General features: G+C 46.0%; 8 pseudogenes; all 8 read left to right on the forward strand.

Moving 5' to 3' along the window:
* The first annotated feature begins 2,663 nt into the window (after positions 1-2,663).
* Positions 2,664-2,782, forward strand: LOC149839041 (5S ribosomal RNA; annotated as a pseudogene).
* A 932-nt stretch (positions 2,783-3,714) lies between these two features.
* On the forward strand, positions 3,715-3,833 carry LOC149839042 (5S ribosomal RNA; annotated as a pseudogene).
* Positions 3,834-4,776: 943 nt separating this feature from the next.
* LOC149839043 (5S ribosomal RNA) lies at positions 4,777-4,894 on the forward strand (annotated as a pseudogene).
* Positions 4,895-5,317: 423 nt separating this feature from the next.
* On the forward strand, positions 5,318-5,436 carry LOC149839044 (5S ribosomal RNA; annotated as a pseudogene).
* Positions 5,437-7,899: 2,463 nt separating this feature from the next.
* Positions 7,900-8,018, forward strand: LOC149839045 (5S ribosomal RNA; annotated as a pseudogene).
* Positions 8,019-8,385: 367 nt separating this feature from the next.
* On the forward strand, positions 8,386-8,504 carry LOC149839046 (5S ribosomal RNA; annotated as a pseudogene).
* A 608-nt stretch (positions 8,505-9,112) lies between these two features.
* LOC149839047 (5S ribosomal RNA) lies at positions 9,113-9,231 on the forward strand (annotated as a pseudogene).
* An 895-nt stretch (positions 9,232-10,126) lies between these two features.
* Positions 10,127-10,245, forward strand: LOC149839048 (5S ribosomal RNA; annotated as a pseudogene).
* Positions 10,246-11,112: the final 867 nt, after the last annotated feature.

Genomic DNA, 11,112 nt, shown 5'->3' on the forward strand with positions numbered 1-11,112 from the left:
TGGTGAAACCTTGATCTAGGATATAATACAAGCAAGAGTTCAGACAGATCAAACAACACTCAAATCCAAATTTCAAAAACAAGTTTCTTAAATCTCCTTGAATGATCCATGGATACGCGAGGCCAACTACAAATGGGTTCCTAGTACTGTAAGGGGGTTACCGGTCTCCTTGATCCACCATCGATATACCTAAGCTGAAGGCTTCTGGTACTTAAGAGGGCTCGTAGATAGAACATGATAAGGGTTCTTTAAAATCCGATTAATAAAACAGAGGTTCTACAATCATAGTCCTATGCAATGAGGAAAAGAAAATATAATCGATCAAATACTTCTTTAAATTCAAAAACTTTCTAAATCCATCTAAAACAACTAAATCAACATCAAAATGTGAATTTAAAGGCATCAAAATGATGGTCCATGCTCAATAATCCTAAATCCATAGACCAATCAACTCAAAATAGCAACCAAACATCAAAATCATCAATCAAATTTCATGTTGAAATAGAGAAACTCATCAAACATGAAACCTATGTTTCTACAAATTCATTCAAGTATCTAATAATTCAAACTCATGCATAATCACTTCAGATCTCCAAATAAACATGATCAGATGCTAGAATCATGTAAAATGCAATCAATGAAAACTCAAAATCGTGTGAAAACAAATTCGATAATACCTATTTTCACCTAATATCTATGTTATGGACATCCTTCACATCTTGGGTTCTCCAAATAGGTGGATCTAATGGAAATGTCTTTAAATTTGATTCGATTCAGATGATTGATTCCTCCACATTGATTGCCGATTTGACATTAAATTGTTAAGAACCCCCAATTGGCTAGCCCGAATTTCATGCCAATGGTAAAATTCTTCTCAAACTTGTACACAAACACTTTTTTGGATTTTTCTAATATGATGGAATGAGAACCGTTCTCTGATACAAAAATGCGGTTGTAGAGGAAATGCAAGAATTGTGGTGGAAAAGATGAAGGGAGGATTTTCACTAAGAAAATCGTAATGAGCCTATCTCAAGCATTTAAAGCAAGAATCAAATCCATTCTAGAAGTAGAAAGGCCAAAGAGAGAGTAATTCTCATTTGAAACGTGTGGGAAACACCAAAAAAATTATGGGAAACACATTTCTCATACCATGACAAACATGTTTCTCATATTCTCATGCATTTTTCACACATTTTCTTTGCGCTACCCAAGTGTTTCCCTTTTGTAGGATGCATGTTTTTCACCACAAAAGTTCTTAGAAAATGAATCTAAATTGCAGAGCTACAAACAAAGAAGTGTAAGGCATAATAGGTGTCGATGTGGAAAGTCAGATCAATCAGAATCCAAGATCTAGTAATGTCGGTGGTCAGAGGAATAAATTCCCTATCCAATGAGTATGCAGAGCGAGTCAAAAATCCTGAAGAAGAACTGAGAAGCATGACCAGACAAATGAAAGGAGCTAAACAAGAGCAAAGACCATACGAGATTCAAGACTTCATCCTAAGCCAAGACACTAAACGTCTTGGTCTAATCTCTTAAAAATTTATGAAGTTCAATACGACTAGTAACCACGAGACCCACATCACCTTGTTACTAGATGCATGCTCTGTTGTCTCAACAATGATCAGACTCTAATCAGACTGTTTGTTTGCTTTCTTGCTATAAATCTAGGAAAATAACATAGAAAGCATTGTTGGAGAATTTCATATCACATAGATTTTTCTAGGAAAATAAGAATCTCCAACGAGTTAGAAAATTCTTTTGGTTGAAAACAATGTTTGCTTCATGTATGTTCTTAATTCTTTATCCACTTTGTTAGGACTTTGATTCTAGAGCCTTCATCTTTTTGTGTGAATTTTCAAAACCCTCTAACCCGTCTAATTTTGGATCTACATATCCCTACACTAGTACCAAAAGCCTTCAGCTTGGGTATATTGGTGGTGGACCAAGAAAACTAGTAATCCCCTTGTAGTACTAGGAACCTTAGTTTAAGTATATAGTGAAAGGTCTGGTATGGAGAAAAGTGCATCATATTTTGCATATTTTGTTGATGCCCAAGATATTGGCTTCATGGGACAATGGATTTGACTTAAAGGGGAGCCCTTAATAATTATATCCATCTTCTTATGAATATCATTGTTTATCCCTTTTGGGAAGTCCCTTACTCCAAGGGTAAGGTCTATGACAAGATTTGTTTTGACCAAAGAGGCCTTGATGTGGCAATTCAGACCATTGCAACTCTTTGCGAACTTGATCCATAAACACTTTTCATTTCTTTTTCCTGTTTTCTAGGATACAGCGTGATTCTCATTCCTTATAGTCTTGAATGACTAATTTTTCTTTCTTAGAGTTTTCTTCCCACTTAATGTAGCCAAGGTTAGCCGTAAAAGTTATGATCCTTGGCCTGATGCTAGGTCCAGTTTCATCGTTCATTATGGGATTGTTTGATCATGCATCATGGGATGATGCAGCCAGATAAAATGTCATAGTGAACAAACAATGAGATGCAGGGAATGTGGATTCATCGAGTCCTTGGAATCACTATCTAGTGTTCCAACCCCCTGTAATGAAAAGAACATCGACAAGAGGAATGATGTTTAAAAAAATGGCTGAAAGGTGGGGTCTATACCCAACCCACTCACACGCCCCCCTCTCTCTCTCTCGGGTGTGATCATACCAGCACTAAAGCACCAGACCTCATCAAAACTTCAAAATTAAGCGTGCTTGGGCCAGAGTAGTACTCAGATGGGTGACCTCCTGGGAAGTCCTCGTGTTACACTCTTTTTTTGTCTTCGACACTTTTTTGTCTTCGGCAACAATGTCCGACCTTTTCCTATTATACCTGTTACCGTAGCTATTCCATCAATGTTTTCTGCTTCTCTTTCACCCTCGCGTTGTGCGTCTCAGCGCCGACACCCGACACGAGCTGCGGCGTGAGACAAACACAGCAGTTTCGGTTCGTTAGAGCATAACTTGAGACGCCAATGTCGGAACTTGATGATTTTCATGGTGACGAAAAGCTCATTCCGGTGACTATGATGTGGCGAACCGACGTAGTCGGTTCAAAGCCATTTTGGAGGCCATTTAAGACCGTTTCAAGTGTATTTTGGGACCGTTTCGAGGGAGGCTCGCTGGTTCGCGCGTGACGGGCCAATCGCCTCTTGCGTGAGGCATAGGTGCATTTCTTCTCGCAACATGTATTGGGTGCGATCATATCAGCACTAAAGCATCAGAACCCATCAAAACTTTGAAGTTAATCGTGCTTGGGCGAGAGCAATATTGGGATGGGTGACTTCTTAGAAAGTCCTCTTGTTGTACTCTTTTTTTACTTCAGCAGCAACATCCGACCTTCTTTTTCTTTTATGTTAGTTACCGTGGATGTTTCATCGATGTTTTTTGCTTCTCTTCAACCCTCGCGTTGTGCGTCACAGCACCGGCACCCGACACGAGCCGCGTCGTGCGACGAACGTAGCAATTTCGGTTTGTCAAAGCATAACTTGGGACACCGATGTCAGAATTCGACGATTTTCGTGGCGACGGAAAGCTCATTCTGGTGGCTACGACGTGGCAAACTGACAAAGTCGATTCAAGACCATTTCAGCTTATTTCATGCATTTTTCGGAACCGTTTCGAGGACGGCCAGCCGGTTCGCGCGATGCGGGCCGCTCGGCTCCCGCGTGAGGCATAAGTGCATTTCTTCACGCAACATGTATCGGGTGCGATCATATCAGCACTAAAGCACCGGATCCCATAAGAACTCCGAAGTTAAGTGTGCTTGGGCGAGAGTAGTAATAGGAGTGTTGACCTTCTGGGAAGTCCTCGTGTTACACTCTCTTTTTACCTTCGGCGCTTTTTTGTCATCGAGAACAACGTCCGACCTTCTTTTCCTTTCTTATAACACACTGTATCTATTCCATCGATGTTTTCTGCTTCCCTTCCACCCTTGCCTTGTGTGCCGCAGCGCCGGCACCCGACACGAGCTGTGTCGTGCGATGAACGCAACAGTTCCGATTCGTCGAAGCATAACTTGGGACGCCAATGTTGGAATTCGACGATTTTCGTGGTGACGGAAAGCTCGTTCCGGTGGCTACAATGTGGCGAACTGACACAGTCGATTCAGGACGGTTTTGGAGGCCATTTCAACTCATTTTGGACAATTTCGGGACCATTTTGAGGACGACCAACCAGTTTGCGTGATGCGAACCGCTCGGCTCCCGCGTGAGGCATAAGTGCATTTCTTCGCGCAACATGTATCAGGTGCGATCATATCAGCACTAAAGCACCAGATCCCATCAGAACTTCAAAGTTAAGCGTGCTTAGGCGAGAATAGTACTGGGATGAGTGACCTCTTTTTTTTTTTGCCTTCATGCTTTTTTGTCATCGGCAGCAACGTTCGACCTTCTTTTCCTTTCCTGCAACACACCATGTCTATTCCATCGATGTTTTTTGCTTCCCTTCAACCCTCGCCTTGTGCACCGCAGCGCCGACACACGACATGAGACGCAGCGTACGACAAACGCAGTAGTTTCAGTTCGTCGGAGCATAATTTGGGACGCCGACATCGGAATTCGACAATTTTTGTCGCGACAGAAAGCTCGTTCCGTTGGCTACGACGTGGTGAACTGACGAAGACGGTTTGTGACCATTTTGGAGGCCATTTCAGCTCATTTCAGGCATTTTTTGGGATCGTTTCAAGGAAGGCCCGACGATTCGCGCGATACGGGCTGCTTGGCTCCCGCGTAAGGCATTAGTGCATTTGTTCGTGCAACATGTATTGGGTGCGATCATACCAACATTAAAGCACTGGATTCCATCAGAACTCCGAAGTTAAGCGTGCTTGAGCAATAGTAGTACTAGATGGGTGACCTCCTAGGAAGTCCTCGTGTTGCACTCTCTTTTTGCCTTAGGAGCTTTTTTGTCATCGGCAGCAACACCCAGCCTTTTTTTTCTTTCCTACAACACACTGTATCTATTCCATCGATGTTTTTTGCTTCCCTTGCACCCTTGCCTTGTGCATCGCAGCGCCGACACCCGACACGAGCCGCGACGTGCGATGAACACAGTAGTTTCGGTTCGTCGAAGCAAGACTTGGGACGCCGACGTCGGAATTCGACGATTTTCATAACGACGGAAAGCTCGTTTCTGTGGCTACGATGTGACGAACTGACGAAGTCGATTTGGGACCATTTCGAAGGCCATTTCAGCTTGTTTCGGGTATTTTTCATGACCGTTTCGAGGACGGTCAGTCGGTTCGCGCGATGGGGGCCGCTCGGCTCCCGCGTGAGGCATAAGTGCATTTTTTTGCGCAACTTGTATTGGGTGTGATCATATCTGCACTAAAGCACCGGATCTTATTAGAATTCCGAAGTTAAGCGTGCTTGGGCGGGAGTAATACTGGGATGGATGACCTCCTAGTAAGTCCTCGTGTTGCACTCTCTTTTTACCTTCAGCACTTTTTTGTCATCGCTAGCAACGTTCGACATTCTTTTCCGTTCCTGCAACACACAATATCTATTTCATCGATATTTTCTGCTCCCTTCCACCCTCACCTTGTGCGCCGTAGCGCCGACACCCAACATGAGCCGCAACGTGTGACAGACACAATAGTTCCGGTTCATCGGAGCATAACTTAGGACGCCGATGTCGAAATTCAATGATTTTTGTGGCGACAGAAAGCTCGTTCTGGTGGCTACGACATGGCAAACTGACAAAGTCAATTCGAGACCATTTCGAAAGCCATTTTAGCTCATTTCAAATATTTTTGGGACCGTTTCGAGTACGACCAGTCAGTTCGCGCGATGCAGGCCGCTCGGCTCTCGCGTGAGGCATAAGTGCATTTCTTCGCTCTATATGTATCGGGTGAGATCATACCAGCACTAAAGCATCAGATCCCATTAGAACACCAAAGTTAAGCATGCTTGGGTGAGAGTAATACTGGGATGGGTGACCTCCTGGGCAGTCCTCCTGTTGCACTCTCTCTTTCTCTTCGGTGCTTTTTTGTCATCGGCAGCAACGTCCGACCTTTTTTTCCTATCCTGCAATACACCGTATCTATTCCATCGATGTTTTTTGCTTCCCTTCCACCCTCGCCTTGTGCGCCGCAGCGCCGGTACCCGACACGAGCCGCGGCGTGCGACAAACACAACAATTTCGGTTCGTTGAAGCATAACTGAGGACGCCGATGTCAAAATTCGACGATTTTCATAGTGACGGAAAGCTCATTCCGATGGCTACAACGTGGCGAACTGAAGAAGTCGATTCAGAACCGTTTCAGAGACCATTTCAGCTCGTTTCGAGCATTTTTCGAGACCGTTTCGAGGACGGCCAACCGGTTCGCGCGATGCAGGCTGCTCGACTCCTATGTGAGGCATAAGTGCATTTCTTCGCGCAACATGTATCAGATGCGATCGTATCAGCACTAAAGCATTGAATCCCATCAAAACTCCGAAGTTAAGCGTGCTTGGGCGAGAGTAGTACTAGGATGGGTGACATTCGAGGAAGTTCTTATGTTGCACTCGCTTTTTGCCTTTGACGCTTTTTTGTCATCGGCAACAACGTCCAGCTTTCTTTTCCTTTCCTGCAACACACTGTATCTATTGTATCAATGTTTTCTGCTTCCCTTCCAACCTTGCTTTGTACGCCGCAGCGTAGGCACCCGACACGAGCTGCATAATGTCTTGGGACACGAAAATCTTAATGGTGGTTTCACAAACGCAGCAGTTTCGGTTCGTTGTAGCATGACTTGGGACACCGACGTCGAAATTCGACGATTTTCGTGATGACAGAAAGCTTGTTCCAGTGGCTATGACGTGGCAAACTGCCGAGATCAGTTCAGAACCATTTTGGAGGCCAATTTAGCTCGTTTCGAGCATTTTTTGAGACTGTTTCGAGGACGGCCCGACAGTTCTTTCGATACGGGCCGCTCGACTTCTACATGAGGCATAAGTGCATTTCTTCGTGCAACATGTATCAGGCACGATCATACCAGTACTAAAGCATCGGATTCCATCAGAACTTCGAAGTTAAGCATTCTTGGGCTAGAGCATTACTGGGATGGGTTTTCTGCTTTCCTTTCTTCTTGTGCGATTGTGCGCCGGCACCCGACATGAGCAGCGACATGCGACAAACGCAACAGTTTTGGTTCACCAGACCATAACTTGAGACGCTGACCTCGAAATTCGATAATTTTTGTGGCGATGAAAAGCTCGTTTCGGTGGCTACGACGTGGTGAACAGACATAGTCTGTTTGAGGCCGTTTTGGAGGCCATTTAAGCTCATTTCATGCATTTTCCAGGAGCATTTCGAGGACGGCCCGTCGGTTCGCGCGATGCGGGCCACTGGGCTCCCACGTGAGGCATAAGTGCATTTCTCCGCGCAACATATAATAGGTGCGATCATACCATCACTAAAGTACTAGATCCCATAAGAGCTTCAAAGTTAAGCGAGCTTGGGCACGAGTAGTATTGGGATGGGTGACATCCTGGGAAGTCCTCATGTTGCAGTCTCTTTTTGCCTTCGGCGCTTTTTGCCTTCTTTTCCTTTCCTGCAACGCACTGTATCTATTCAATCGATATTTTTTGTTTCCCTTCCGCCCTCACCTTGTGTGCCGGCATTCGACATGAGCCGCGGCGTGCGGCAAACACAGCAGTTCCAGTTCGCCGAAGTATAACTTGGGACGCCGACTTCAGAATTCGATGATTTTCGTGGCGACGGAAAGCTCGTTCCGGTGGCTACGATGTGGCGAACTGACAAAGTCGATTCAGGGCCATTTCGGTGGCCATTTAAGCTCATTTTGGGCATTTTATGGGACCGTTTCGAGGACGGCCCGCCGGTTTGCGCGATGCGGGCCGCTCGGCTCCCGCGTGAGGCATAAGTGCATTTCTTCGCGCAACATGTAACATGTGCGATCATACCAACACTAAAGCACCGGATCTCATCAGAACTCTGAAGTTAAGCGTGCTTGGGCGAAAGTAGTACTGGGATGGGTGACCTCTTGGGAAGTCCTCGTGTTGCACTCTCTTTTTGCCTTCAGCATTTTTTTGTCGTTGACAGCAACGTCCAACCTTCTTTTCCTTTCCTGCAACACACCACCCTCGCCTTGTGCACCGGCACCCGACACGAGCCGCGGAGTGCGGCAAACACAACAGTTCCAGTTCGCTGAAGCATAACTTGGGTTGCCGATGTCGGAATTCGACGATTTTCGTGGTGACAGAAAGCTCATTCCGGTGGCTACGATGTGGCGAATGACCAAAGTCGGTTATGGGCCATTTAAGCTCGTTTTGGGTGTTTTCAGGACCATTTCGAGGAGGGCCCACCGATTCACGCGATGCAGGCCGCTCGGCTCCCGCGTGAAGCATAAGTGCATTTCTTCGCGCAACATGTAAGGGGTGCGATCATACCAGTATTAAAACACCAGATCCCATCAGAACTCTGAAGTTAAGCATGCTTGGACGAGAGTAGTACTGTGATGACTGACCTCCTGTGAAGTCCTCGTGTTGCACTCTCTTTTTACCTTCGGCGCTTTTTTGTCGTCGACAGCAATGTCCGACCTTCTTTTCCTTTCCTGCAACGCACCGTATCTATTCCATCGATGTTTTCTGCTTCCCTTCTGCCCTCGCCTTGTGCACTGACACCCGACATGAGCCGCGACGTGCGGCAAACACAACAGTTCCGGTTCGTCGGAGCATAACTTGGGACAAAGTCCTCGTGTTGCACTCTCTTATTGCCTTCGATGCTTTTTTGTCGTCGACAACAACATCCGACCTTCTTTTTTTTTCTTGCAACACACTGTATCTGTTCCATCGATGTTTTCTGCTTCTCTTTCGCTCTCGCCTTGTGCACCGACACCTGACACGAGCCGCGACGTGCGACAAACGTAGCAGTTTCGGTTCGTCGGAGCATAATTCGATGATTTTCGTTGCGACGGAAAGCTCGTTTCGGTGGCTACGACGTGGCGAACTGACAAAGTCAGTTCGGGGCCGTTTCGGATGTCATTTAAGCTCATTTCAGGCATTTTCCGGGACCATTTCGAGGAGGGTCCGCCGGTTCGCGCGATGCGGGCCGCTCGGCTCCTGCGTGAGGCATAAGTGCATTTCTTCGCGCAACATGTAACAGGTGCGATCATACCAGCACTGAAGTACCGGATTCCATCAAAACTCTGAAGTTAAGTGTGCTTGAGCGAGAGTAGTATTGGGATGGGTGACTTTATCGGAAGTCCTCGTGTTGCACTCTTTTTTTGCCTTTGACACTTTTTTGTCGGTTCGAGGTTCATTTCAGAGGCCATTTAAGCTCATTTTGGGAATTTTCTGAAACCGTTTCGAGGACGGCCTGTGGCGTGCGACAAACGCAGCAGTTCCGGTTTGTCGGAGCATAACATGGGATGCCGACGTCGAAATTTGATGATTTTTGTAGCGACGGAAAGCTCGTTCTGGTGGCTACGATGTGGCGAACGAACGAAGTCGGTTTAGGGTCATTTCTGAGGTCATTTAAGCTCGTTTCGGGCATTTTTCAGGACCGTTTCGAGGATGGCCCGCCGGTTCGTGCGATGCGGGCCGCTCAGCTCCCGCGTGAGGCATAAGTGCATTTTTTCACGCAATATGTAACAGGTGCGATCATACCAGAACTAAAGCACCGGATCTTATCAAAACTTCAAAGTTAAACGTGCTTGGATGAGAGTATAACTGGGATGGGTGACCTAGTAAGTCATCGTATTGCACTCTCTTTTTGCCTTCGACATTTTTTTTGTCATCGGCAGCAACATCTGGCCTTCTTTTCTTTTTTTGCCGCTTAGCGATCGATGTTTTCTGCTTTCTTTCTATCCTAGCGGTATGCATTGCAGAGCCGGCACAGGCCGCGGCGTATGACAAACGTAGCAGTTTCGATTTGCCAGAGCATAACTTGAGACGCCAATGTCAGAATTCGAGGATTTTTGTGGCGATGGAAAGCTCATTCTGATGGCTACGACGTGGTGAACTGACAAAGTCGGTTCAGGACCGTTTCAGAGGCCATTTCACACCGTTCCGAGTGTGTTTCGGGACCGTTTGGAGGGAGGCTCGCAGGTTCGCGCGGTGCGGGCCGCTGGCCTCCCGCGTTGGGCATAAGTGCATTTCTTCGCGCAGCATATATTGGGTGTGATCATATTAGCACTAAAGCACTAGATCCCATTAAAACTTTGAAGTTAAGCGTGCTTGGGCGAGAGTAGTACTGTGATGGATGACCTCTTTGGATGTCCTCGTGTTGCACTTTTTTTTTTGCCTTTGACACATTTTTGTCTTCGACAGCAACGTTCGGCCTTCTTTTCCTTTTCTGCTGCTTGTCAGAATTCGATGATTTTTATGGCGACGAAAAGCTCTTTTTGATGGCTACGACGTGGCGAACTGATGAAACCCATTCAGAGCCATTTCAAAGGCCATTTAACACCGTTCCGGGATCGTTTGGAGGGAGGCCAAAAGAGATTTATTAGGTAAGCTATTCCGTAACAAAGAAATCCCTTCTAGAAGGTACCAACCACTTCGTCTTATGTTCTTTTGCAATATTATATTAAAACCAGGTACTTTATTCTCTTGTGACACTTGGAAGACTTTGCGTCACATGCTGCCTACTGTCTTCCCTGGCCTGGCCTTGGCTTGTCGCACTGCACCCCCCCCATTAAGCAACCCTAAGTTTTCTATTGGCAGACCAAATTTGGAGACCCTATCATGTTTTCTATAATTGGAACGGAGAGAGAAAGCACATGAAGGTGCACCAAAGTGCCAAAGGGCTGGGATCTTTGGGTCCTCGTGGGCCATCTTAAAGAAAACTGCCCAAGGTAATCATATTGCCTTAATTTTTTTTTATTATTAGTAACCCACCCGGCACAAAGACCTGATAGCGCTGGGTCAACCTTTCAGACTTACTACACCTACGGTCGGCATGTAAAATTCTGAAGCTAGGACCTCTGTCTCCGAGGCCTATGCTAAGCATTGGCTTGCGCAAATGAGCAACGCTCATGAGAATCAAACCTTGACTGCCCCCGTCCAGCAGTCAAGGCTCCGACCAAGTTTTAAACTTTTGTGACTATGAACCATTGGCATGACCAAGAACGGCATTTATTCCATTACTGATGCCAAGAGT

The sequence above is a fragment of the Nuphar pumila genome, chromosome 4 (assembly GCF_984573655.1).
Source record: "Nuphar pumila chromosome 4, dmNupPumi1.hap1.1, whole genome shotgun sequence".
Classification (NCBI taxonomy): Eukaryota; Viridiplantae; Streptophyta; class Magnoliopsida; order Nymphaeales; family Nymphaeaceae; genus Nuphar; species Nuphar pumila.